Source organism: Typopeltis vanoorti, chromosome 9 (genome assembly GCF_054136105.1).
Source record: "Typopeltis vanoorti isolate ZY-2024b chromosome 9, IOZ_Tvanoo_1.0, whole genome shotgun sequence".
Taxonomy (NCBI): Eukaryota; Metazoa; Arthropoda; class Arachnida; order Uropygi; family Thelyphonidae; genus Typopeltis; species Typopeltis vanoorti.
In genome coordinates, this window is record NC_143557.1 from 92,883,777 (window position 1) to 92,896,652 (window position 12,876).

Here is a 12,876-nt window from a genome sequence, read left to right on the forward strand (position 1 = left end):
TAAACATAACTTTTTTACATTCCCATGAATGCTTTCCTCCAACTTGACTAAATTCAAGCCAGCAGTTCTTAAAAATTGTTCTATGCTTTATTTTGATTTCATTCCTCTAATCCAAAACGATTTTTGCCCCTTTTCTCACATTATCTCATCCTTCCACTCTTTTTATGTCCCGAACTATTACTTGCTGAAAAAATTTTCCCCATTATTCATTTATGTTAAATCAAATGGGCCTTGGAACTGATGTAAGATTCCTTCTTGCTTTCTTCCTGTTAAGTCATTCAAAGCTTAAGCTGTCCCTTTTGGTTACACTTGGCATCTGCAACTTAACAGGCTTAGAGATTTGGCTGTGATATTATAGGCACTAATTGGAATTCTCTTTTGATTGCAGTTTACAGACTGTGGTGTCCGGGATTGGACTCGACCCCCCCCCACCCCAAGAGGTTAATAATTATTTGTTTTTTTAAGACATATCTATTGTAATATTTTAAATAAATTTATGTAACAAAAAATTAATCTGATTTATTTATAAACACTGCCTATTTTCTTATATAAAGATGTATTGTAACTACCTAAATATTCATCCAAGAAATTAAGCTTCCCTTTTTATACTCGCCATATAAGACGACCCACGATTCATTAAGAAAAAAAAAGTGATTCAAACATACTATAAGTGTTAACTGAAAATGCTCCTGAAAATAATCACATATCATTAATAAATTGTTTTTTTTTTCATGGAACTTTCATTTATGAAACGTTATAAATGTGTAGTATGTTAGTACTGTGGATGAACTAATTTTTTGCTATTTTTTATTAATTTTATATATTTATTATATTTTTATTTATTTTTTACATAGTCTAGAGATTGGACATGGATGATGAAAAAGTTCCATGTCCAATCTCTAGACTATGTAAAAAATAAATAAAAATACAATAAATATATAAAATTAATAAAAAATAGCAAAAAATTAGTTCATCCACAGTACTAACATACTACACATTTATAACGTTTCATAAATGAAAGTTCCATGAAAAAAAAAAACAATTTATTAATGATATGTGATTATTTTCAGTTAACACTTATAGTATGTTTGAATCACTTTTTTTTTCTTAATGAAGAAATCAAGGTACTGTAAGAAGCCTGTAACCCCATTGAACTGCACTGTTTTGCCAAGAGATGGCAAAACAGTGCAGTTTAATTCAGCAATTTCAAGAGTGAAATTAGACTGTTGCTTTCCATTCTGATCTCATAATTCTATGGTTTTATCTCTTCCCAAACTAGATGTTCCCAAATTTTGAGATCATTTCTCATGCAAAAATCAAATTATCCTTCATTTCTTTGATGGAAAACTCAACAGTCCAAATTGAAATCTACCTTTGTTTAAAAGATGAACACATTTTTGTGTGCTAAGTTTCTTGCACATGCAAGATACCTTAGTATAAGAAATGGGGGGGGGGGGGGTTCTAGTTCTTTGAAAATGTTCTCAAACATTTCCAATATGAATAAAATGAGTGTGCACATCCTGAGAATGCAAGCTAAGATTTCATCTAATCATGACTAAATCATTGCCAAAAGGAAACTCAGAGTATTATGCAGACATTTATGCATTATGACATTTAGTTTATTTCTCTGTATATGGTACCAACAGCAGTCTTAAAAATCAGCTTCACTTCATGTTGTACAATTAAGGCTGTCTTTCTTGGAAGCAGCTGAAGGTATAAAAAATATGTAATCTGAATCAAAATAAATCCACATCCTGGGAGTATTCTGGTCAATATTTCTGCCTAACTTCAGGAGATCAGTTTTGTTATGGCAATAAGTGTATTTCAAACTTTTTTGATAACCAGCCAGGAGAAATACATTTTACACAGTCACCAAAAACTGTTACAACATATACAAGAAATGTAACTAATAAATCAATACAGAAGAGAAACGATGACAAAAAGAAACAAAAATATTTATTCAAGGTTCATTTAATTATTAAATAAAACTTATAATTATCACCAGAGAGTAAGGTACTCACTGAGGGTGGCTACATATCGCCCACACCAGCTATCATACCCTTTCTTAGATTCATTCATACTGTCTACACTCATCACCTCCAAAAGCAAGCCATTCCAATCATGCACTTCTTCATGAGAAAAAAATTTAGCTCTCACTGCTTTCTTAACTCAACTTTCACAGATGCCATTTCATCCTCTATCCATACTCCATAAAATGAAAAATTCAAATTACCAGTCTATGATCCTTTCAAAAGTTTGAGGGTTAGTCTTAATCATCCCCCAACTCCTTCTCCTGTTTGCTATTGTCAGCAGTCAACAGATCCTCAATGTCCTCATAATCATTCCAGTCCTCATATCATCTTAAATTCTCTTTTGCAACCACTTGACTGTATTTGCATCACCTGACACAGGAGATCTGCATGTACACAGGTTTCATCTATGGTTTTCTCTTCCCAAACTAGATGTTCCGAATTTCGAGATCACTTCTCATGAAAAAATAAAATTATCCTTCATTTCTTTGATGGAAAACTCAACAAAATTTACAGTCCAAATTGTAAATCTACCTTCATTTAAAAGATGAACACATCTTTATGTGCTAAGTTCCTTCCAACCTTCAAAACCATAATTCATAACATCCAGAACATTCTCTGCTCAAAAATAGTTTTCCAAAATATGTAATTCTTATACACCATCTCCAAATGATTTCTAGTGTCTTCTCTGAATCTTTTTCAAGAATCTTAAAAAAAATATAACTTGATGTTAGCTTTCCAATCAAACTCCCATCTTGGCTACTTTCCTGTGTAGCATAAATCAACCATCACTAACCATTACTACTATATAAGTCAGTTCATCATTCTTCCCAAAAGCTTGCATTATAATCCACACGGCTCAAAACAATTAGGGGATATTTTAGTTTCTGTCGGATAATTATAAATTTCTGCAAATAATTATAACTGTTGGGTACTTTATACACGAATAAATATTTCTCACTTATGGATAGGGTGTAATTGATGAGATATTATTAAATACTTAAGGAATTGACAGTGTATACTAGAAATATAAATGATATAATAAAAATAAGAAATATAAATAATAAAATATAAATAGAAATGATATAATGCCCCGTTGATACCATATAACTGTAGCAATTGAATAGCCTCTCTCTTGGCACCTTGTCATATGCCTTTTCCAAATCGACAAAACTTAAATACAGATCTTTGTTATATTCCCATGATTTCTCCACTATTTCTCGTAAAGTGAAGATCGGATCCTGACAGCCCCTATTTGACCTGAATCCAGCTTGTTCTTCACCAAGCTTTTCTTCTACAATTCTTCTCAACCGTTTCTCAAGTATACTTGCATATATCTTACCAGGAACACTCAATAGGGATATACCTCTGTAATTCTCACATTCAGTTTTATTTTCCTTTTTATATATGGGTACTATGAGAGCTCTACTCCAATCATCTGGAATCCGTCCCTCTGTCCAGGCATTCTGAACTATGCAGTGCAGCCACTGTAAGACTCTTATACCACCATATTTCAGCATTTCTGGTCGAATATCATCTACTCCTGCTGCCTTTCCACATTTCAAGCCTTTGATGGCTTTTTCTACTTCAAGTATGGATATGTATTCCTGACTGCATGCCTGGTCAGTGTTTTTTATCACTGTGCTGTCATCACTGCTTGTTTCATTTAGCAAATTTTCAAAGTAATTACACCATACTTCAAGGATATCTTTTTCTACCGTTTTCATCTCACCTTTATCATCTCTAACTCCTTTCACAGCACTCTTTCCTCCATTCCTAAGCTTCTTCAACAACCTCCAGAATATTTTGCCACCTTGATATTTATTTTCTATGTTCTTGCCAAGGTCCTCCCATGACTTTTGTTTAGCTAGTTTTACACTGTCTCTGTATTCTCTAATAGCACAAGCTGACTTATTTGCCAGGAACTTTTGATATGCTTTCTTCTTTTCCTTCACTGCCTCTTTAACTTCCATTGTCCACCATGGAGTTCTAATTTTTCTATCCTTGTAGACAACTTTACCACATGCCTCTCTAGCTGAATCAATCAGGGTTTTCTTCAAGGCTTGCCACTGAGTCTCCAAGGTTTGGTTCCTGTTCTCAAACTTTTTCATTTTTTCTTCAATAATCTTTGTGTATTTTAGTCTACAATTCACATCTGAGAACTGCTCAACTTTTATTCGCTTTAAAACTTTCTTACAAGTTATTCTTTTCAATATGAAATTCAATTTTATCCTGCTCAAGACTAAACAGTGATCACTTCCAATTTCAAATCCTCTGTACACTCTGGTGTCCTGCACCAGGGAGAATAGTCAGTAAGACTTCTCTTATTCCTTGCCTCTTCTCTCCATGTGAATTTGTGCACATATTTATGTTGGAACATGGTGTTAGTAATAACCAGTCCATGTCCTGAGCAGAAATCCAATAGATATTTGCCATTATTATTAGCTTTGCTCTTTTCTCCAAATTTTCCCAAGTCTCACAATCATTTCCTACTCTGCTATTTAGATCCCCAACAAGGACCAACTTTTCCTTTTTCATTGTCAGTTGCTTTTTCTAAAGCCTCAAAAAATTCCTCCACTTCTACCTTAGTAGAACCTTCTGTGGGAGCATAGGCACAAATAAGTCTCATTGTCCAGCTCTCCATTCTGATATTTGCCCAAATCACTATACTTGACACTGCCTGCCATTCAAGAAGATGAGCCTCGTATTTTGTGTTGAATACTATGGCTACCCCTTCTTTTCCTTGATTGTCATTTCCTGAATAATCTCCACAGGCCAAGAAGTGACCTTAATGAGCCTATGGGGTTTTCTAATTTGTGAGTTGGTGGGACTGTATTCAATGGGGAGGTAAGCAGACTGATCTAATAGTAAAGCATTAAGCTTACCTGTGTAGTCAAGTATGATTGAGTACCACAGTGGCGTTCCCTTAACCGCTTTGATGTAGAGACTTGTATTCACTATTGGATATGTTGGGTTTTGGTGATTTTGCTTTTGTGAGAACGCAGGCTACATCCAATCTAATATTGTTGTCGATGTGGTTTGGAAGGTGGTGAATCCCGCGTTCGATCTGGATCATTAATTCCTCGGCCGGTAATTTCCTAGGAGCAATGGCGAAGTTGTGACCACGTGACAGAGCATTGAGTACTTCAGGCTTCAAGATAACTGAAGATGGGTTAACAACAGTGTTGATTTGTAGTTTTGGTTTGGACGTTGAGTTCTTTTTTAATTTATGAGACGTCATGTAGAATTGGCTCAAGTTCGTGATTTAGCATATTAGAAAGCTCTTCCTCTAGCGCTAAAATAGCTCTGTTTACGTCAACTAGGGAACTGCGTGTAACGTTAATATGTTCCTGTAGCAAAGCCTGGCTCGTACGGTTATAGATACGGAGAGCTTTTTGTGAAAAGATATGGTGCTTAAATTGTATACAATTTGGGATTACCTGATTATCCCGGCAGCGCTTTAGGAAGGTCAGACAAGTGAGTTGTCTAGATAACTTCGGCTTCATTTTGCATAATGGTGGGCCTTGTGTGCGATGGAATCTCCATGGATGATAGTAATTCTTGTAGAAAGGCTTATATGCTGGTTAAACATGATTATTAAATATTTAAGAAATTGACAGTGTATACTAGAAATATAAATTAAATCAAACTTTAATATATACTTTCCAATATTCTCATGAAGATGGCAACGTCACGTTACCATCTTCATGAGAACTTAAGATAAACACATGTGCATGCAAGTACTACACAACAGCAAATGAGAAACGAAGCGAGGAAGCTACTGTTTTCCTAAAGTCCTGATGGTGCTCCTTGGCAGGCTATATTAGGTGTTCTTAGCCTTTGGGCTGAAGTTCTTCTGATGTATGTTTCCCAAATTTAGGGCAGTTGCATGCATCCAAATTTGTTGAGGTTTGGCATGTTCCTAATCCTAAGGGCTGAGGCTGATTCCATGAATAGTCTTTCATGTTTGAACTTGCTGCGGTGTATTACTGTGGCTTTCTTCCACCTTATTCTGTGGCGAGTATCCAGAGCATGGTCTGCAAGCCCAGAGTGGCTGTACTGGTGAAATCAGATGTAGTCCTTGTGTTCTGAGATTCTGATATATTTGCTGTCCTGCTTGTTTATCCAAAGTGGGACAATTTACAGCTGCAAGGGACCCAGTATACACCAGGTAGGTCTAGGTCTTGTTTAAATAATCAATATTTATTACATATTTAACAAATTATACATTTTAGCATGAAATAATTTTAACAAGAATGGCCAAAAAACGCTTTTGTTAATTTTTAATAAGGCGTATGGTTTCCATTAACAGCCAAAATAGCAGTACATCTTGATTGCATGGACTGGATAAGATGATCAAACAGTTCTTGTGGGATATTTCCCCACTCTTCTGTGAGAGCAATTTTGAGCTCTTGAAGCAATCATGGTGGCACCAGTCGAGCAGAAACGCCCCTACCTAAAGCATCCCAGACATGTTCAATTGGATTAGAATCCGGTGACCAGGCAGGCCAGTCCATTCGTTCAATACCTTCTTCTTTAAACCACTCTTGTATCAAATTTGCACGGCGTGAATGAGCATTGTCATTCATAAAAATGAATTCTTAGCCAACTGCAGCAGCATATGGACGAACTACAGGTTCCAAAATCTCATCGCAATACCTTTGGGCTGTTAAGGAACTGTTTCTGATAAAATAGAGATATGTATGGCCACCTGTACTTATTCCAGCCCATACCATCAAACTCCCACCTTGATGTTGGGGTCTTTCACGAACAAACTGTGGGTTATTTCTTGTTCCACTTTCCTGCCATATCAAGATATGTCAGTTATCTGGTTGCAGACAACCTGGACTCAAGCAAAAACCTCAGTTGTCCAATTGTGGTGTTCCTGTGCCTAAATCATTCGGGCTCTTTTGTGATTTGCAGTAAGCGGAATGCAAACTATTGGTCTTCGAGCATCTAAACCTATGGGATGAAGACTATTTCTAACATTTCCTGTCTCCAGAAAGCGATTCCAGTCACAAAATTAAGCTTTACGACACGCTTGAGAAACAACTTGCTGCGTTTGTCCAGCTTCTAATCGACCAATGGCTCTCCAAGCCATGGATTCCAGGATATCATGTTGCTCTGCCATTAAAAAAAAAAAAAAAATCGTGGTAGGTGACACAAGTTTATAATTGAAGTAATTATGTACTGTGGAAGTGAGTGCAAGAAGCCACGCTTTCATACCCCCTCACACATGCTAATACGGCTAAGACGTGTTTCAACAAGTCTTAACATGATTTTGTATGCAGTTGCATGTTCTATGCTGATATACATTAAGAATATTTTAAGAGAAATCTGTTGCATTTGTAAATTATTTTTATAACTTTATAATTTACAAGAAAACCAAAATACCCCCTAATTGTTTTGAGCAGCATACTAAAACATGTGCATGTTATTTGTTCCAACCTTCAAAATCACCAGCTTGAAATTCATAACATCCAGAATATTCTCTGTTCAAAAATGGTTTTTCCAAAAACACAAATACAATAGATCTGTAATTCTTATACACCATCTCCAAATAACTCCTTACATTTCTAGTGTCTCTGAATCACTTTCAAGAATCTTAAAAAAATATAACTTGATACTAACTTTCCATTCAAACTCCCATCTTGGCTACTTTCCTTAAGGCCTACTCTTACCTTTATGGAATTAACCAAGTTCCATGACTGTAATCTTTATTTTGGACAAACTGATCATTCTATGGAAAAACGAATAAATGAGCATCAACCTTACATTGCTTATAATAAACTGAACAGCCCAGATTAGCACACTGAATATAGAATTTTTATGGTCACAAATCCAATTATTACCTCTTCAATGTTGCTTCAAATGCAAACATTTAAGATAAGTGCCAAAACATTAATACACCACCTGAACTTAAAATGATTATGCCTTACCAAAAAAGTGATCAAGTCTCATTCTCCTTAATCACTACTATTTATTTATTTTTTAATATTAAAATCTCAACTCAATGTTTTCACATCATTTGCACACATACTTAATATTTTAAATAATGCATTTTTAGCATTCTGCCATATAACATTCCTATACTGATGATAGTTGTTAGTTTCAAGTTAAAATATTTATATTTACAATATAAACATTTGTCAATATAAACTCCACACACACACACATATATATATATATATATATATATATATATAGAAAGTTTTTTTTTACCTTGGATATAATATACGTTAAAGATACCAAGCTATTTTATATGTATATAAATATAAACTTGTTTTTAATCCATTTCCCAAGTAAGCAAACAGACAAGTAAGTCAAGTTTGCACGTGCAAGTCTTAGGCAACTCGTGGTAAAGGTGGAATAAGCTCTGATCACTATTCTTAGTATTTACCCTTAATGCAAAACACATCTTCTTGAGGAGATGTATGATGCTATGCATTAAAGGCAAGAAGCCTCTACCCAGACTGGTTTCGACCTTTATTGAGGTCTATCTCATCAGTGGGAGCCAGGCTTAGAAATACCAAGGTTTAAGTAATACAGACCTTATAAATATTTTACCAAAACAAGTTACCATAAGGTGCTTTGATCTTATTAAATAAACTTGTTTTGGTAAAATATTGTCCACACGGTTAGCCTGGTGGCTTTGCGCTTCGCAACCATATGCCTGGGGAAGGAGTGTCCTAGGTTCGATTCCCATCCACGACGTGAGGAGCTTAAGGATCTTCCTCAGCCATAGCCAAGTTAGCCGGTCTTGGGCATGGGCAGCAGGGTTTTTTCAGCCAGTTTATCTGGGGTTTTTCATCCCGCAAGCAGGCAAACCGGCCCCGTGAACACACAGGTTACAGTCATAAATACTTACGGCAAGGAAGGCAACGGGAAACCACCTTGCTCGTAATCATCTCTCCCTAGAATGGTAGCATATAGCTATCCTCCCCCGGCCGTATGGCAGATGGGAACCAGAAGAAGAAGGTAAAATATTTATAAGCTCTATATTACTTAAACCTAGGTATTTCTAAGCCTGGCTCCCTCTGATGAGACCTCAATAAAGGTCGAAACCGGTCAGGGTAGTGGCCTCTTGCCTTCAATGCATAGCACCATACATCTCCTCAAGGAGATATGCTTTGCATTAAGGGTAAATACTAAGAATAGTGATCAGAGCTTATTCCACCTTTAGCACAAGTTGCACTACGTACGGAGTCGCCCAGATTTGCACTACTTGGGAAATGGATTAAAACCAAGTTTATTTTTATATACATATAAAATAGCTTGGTATCTTAAAAGTATATTATACCCAAGGTAAAAAAACTTTCTACATCTATCTCTCATCCTGAGAATTTTATTTAATAAGGTCAAAGCACCTTATGGTAACTTGTTTTGGTAAAATATTTATAAGCTCTGTATTACTTAAACCTTGGTATTTCTAAGCCTGGCTCCACACCGATGAGACCTCAATAAAGGTCGAAACCGGTCTAGGTAGTAGCCTCTTGCCTTTAATGCATAGCATCATACATCTCCTCAAGGATATGTGCTTTGCATTAAGGGTAAAAACTAAGAATAGTGATCAGAGCTTATTCCACCTTTACGAGTTGTCTAAGACTTGCACTACGTATGGAGTCACCCAGATTTGCACTACTTTCAGGCGCAAACTTGACTTACTTGTCTGTTTGCTTACTTGGGAAATGGATCAAAACCAAGTTTATATTTATATACATATAAAATAGCTTGGTATCTTTAACATATATATAAACTCCACAGTGTAGGCAGCATCTGATTATCCAGAATATCAAGGTACTGAGCTGCCTTCATGGAACCACAGACAATGACCAGTGGTCCCCATAACAAACCAGCTGAATGCATCCCACACCATTACTTCTCCAACAGCCAAACTGTGATAAGCGTTTACCAGGCTGCCTCAACACCTATACCTCACCATCAGACTGGAAACAAGTGACACTTGATTCATTGCTCCAGAGTACCATTTTCTACTGGTCAATTGTCCAGTTCACCACTCTTTGCAAAAGGCTAGGCAAGCCTTTACAGAACCACAGACAATAACCAGTGGTCCCATAACAAACCAGCTGAATTCACCCCGCACCATACCATTAATCCTCCACCAACCAAACTTTACCGTGGGCACAACCATACTGTGATAACAAGCGTTTACCAAGCTGCCTCAACACCCACACGCTACCATCAGACTGGAAACAGATGACCCTTGATTCATTGCTTCAGAGTGCCATTTCTACTGGTCTCTTGAAGAACTGGTCAATTGTCCAGTTCTTCAAGAGGCCTTGTGCTTTGTAGTGATGTTTGGCTTGGGTGCCTCTGCTCTTCCATGGAAACCCAATAAATGGAGTTCTTTTCATAAAGTATTAGTGCTCACCATGGTGTTACTGGAGCTCGGGAACTCATCGTGGATGGTCAGTGGCAAATGTAGCCAGTTTTTGCATGACATCCATTTTAACACTCTCCTGTCCCTGTCAGTCATTTTCAGTGGGCACCCCTGAGTGTTTCTCCTACACTAGTGATGCTAGAATGTCTCAATTTGTTGATCACATTGCCAACAATTGATTTTGGATGCTCCAGTTGAGCAGCAATGGCATGCATGGACATTGCTTATTTTTATTTATTATTTTTTCCCCTCTGTAAATTGGTTTTTATACTCTGAGTGTTTATTAATTACACAAGGGTTAATTCAACTCTGATTGGTGCAATGACTTAACTTTTTAATTTGATTGATTCTCTTCCATCAAGACAGGTTGAGTACTTCATCTTCTCTTAATAAGGTCCTTCCTTCTTGAAAGATCTTGAAGACTGTTGATCTTAGCAGCTTTCTTAATATTAGTGATCCAGCTTATCCCTGGTCTTCCCCCTGTCTGTTTGGTGGTTTTCTGTCCCTGTAGGTAATCTCTGCTGATTCATTCTGTTTATCTGCCCATACCATTTTAATCTCTTTTTGTTTATCTAATATTAGTTTTTTGTAATTTAGTTCATTCCTCACTATTTGATTAGTCTTTTTCTCAGTTTATATTTCGTAAGCATTTGGATTCAAATGCTTGTAATTTTATTTCTTCTTTTTTCCAACTTTCTTTTTCTGTTATCCAACTTTTAGATCTGCAGAGGACCACAGACAATACAATTGAGTTGTATATTTTGTTTCAGCTGTTTACTTATTTTATAAGTTTTATAAATATATCGAACAAGTAACTCAGTTTAACTATTTAGCTTTCCTATTACAAACCAACCTAAACCTAGTCTGTGATTTATTGTTTTCATATAATTTAGATCTTCAGTGATGAAGATCTAAATTATATGAAAACATTCTTACCTGGAGTATAAACATTCTTACTTGGATACAAGATGCACAAATCATAAATTCATTACAAGAGAAAAGCAGTTTACTATTTTATAAACACTGTATCAAAGTAGAACTCTTCATTAAAGTCATTTTACAGTTTCATATTCCTCTAATTACATCGCTTGTTCTGACAAATCAATATCACAAGCATCCTTGAGACGGAAGGTGAAAATTTTCATGTAGCGTTTCTTCGAACATTGAAATAAACATACTTAGTCTCCTTTTATTTGCTATTCTTTGTTGTGATTCCCTTTTCAGAACCCACGATTAATATATATTCTGACTGTCAAGTTCACCTAAAAACTTCCTAAAACAAAATTCTCTGATCTGCATTCTTAAACTTCCATTCTCTCTCTCTCTACTTGTTTTCCTCCATCACCCCCGGATACCGAACGCTCTCCCCATCAGCTGTCAATCACTCATCAAACTCCTCGGTGAGTATGCTCACTCCACGTAAATTGCAAGCGAGAAGTTACATATAACAGCTGACACATTTTCTTTGTTAGTTATTACAAACTATCGCAAGTGCTGATATATGTGTTATGAAACCAAAACTAATGATATATTAGAATAGAGAAACAATTTTAAAAAGATTCATAACTGTAAATTATGATTATTTTTACACCATGCGACCAATGTGACAGCCCATGATTAAACCTCTCTCAAAGTCACTGAGTTCACGTTGTGTTGCTATACCACCCGTATTCAACTGCTACGAAGAAATACTGCTTCCTACTATCTGTACACCAGTTTTTATGTTATTCCAAATATAAGGGGTGTCAGGACAATTATTGGTAGATAGTGTATATTTATATTCATTAATATGAAACAAGTAACTCTAAAATACAATTAAGCATCAAACAAGAAAAGGCTTTCCTGATTTCATCAAAACATGTCAGCTTAAAACAGGTTTAGAAAAGGCTATTATTGTATCTCCTATTATTAATATTTACTATTAAATAATATTTAATTATTGTAATTATTGGCTATTACTGTAGTGAAGTAGCACGAATGGATAAGTGCTACTTCACTTAGCCTGGTTGGCCGAGTGGTTAGCGTATCCGCTCTCCAGTCAAAAGGCTGCGGGTTCGAATCCCACTGTGGGCATGGATGTTTGTGATTGTCTGTGAAAATAATAGTGGTGATGGACAGTAGATGGCGTTGGTGTAGATGAAGTTGAGTGGTAAAGACAGAGTTGTAAAGTAGGTGCCCTCCCTCCCTCGATGAGCTTAGGACTCCCTGGAGGTGTCAAATAATAATAAAAAAAATTCACTTTTGTTAATGTAACCAGCCATGACCCACCAAATCTTGCAGCCCATCAATGGGTTGCAAACCAGAATGAAAAAGGAAGTCTACTAGATACTTATCTGTATGCATGAACTTCAATACCTCTTTTGAAATGTCTGCAAGACATATGGATCAGGCTTTGTATTTTCAAGAGCCACTCTTGAGGAAGTCCTGTTTCTTCCAGCAAACATT

The 12,876-nt window shown here is 36.1% G+C and overlaps 1 protein-coding gene across 2 annotated transcripts in view; it reads right to left on the reverse strand.

Annotated features, from left to right (window-relative positions):
* CkIIalpha (casein kinase II subunit alpha) overlaps positions 1-12,876 on the reverse strand; it is a 210,032-nt gene that overhangs the window by 62,037 nt on the left and 135,119 nt on the right. The gene's annotated exons all lie outside the window — the stretch shown is intronic.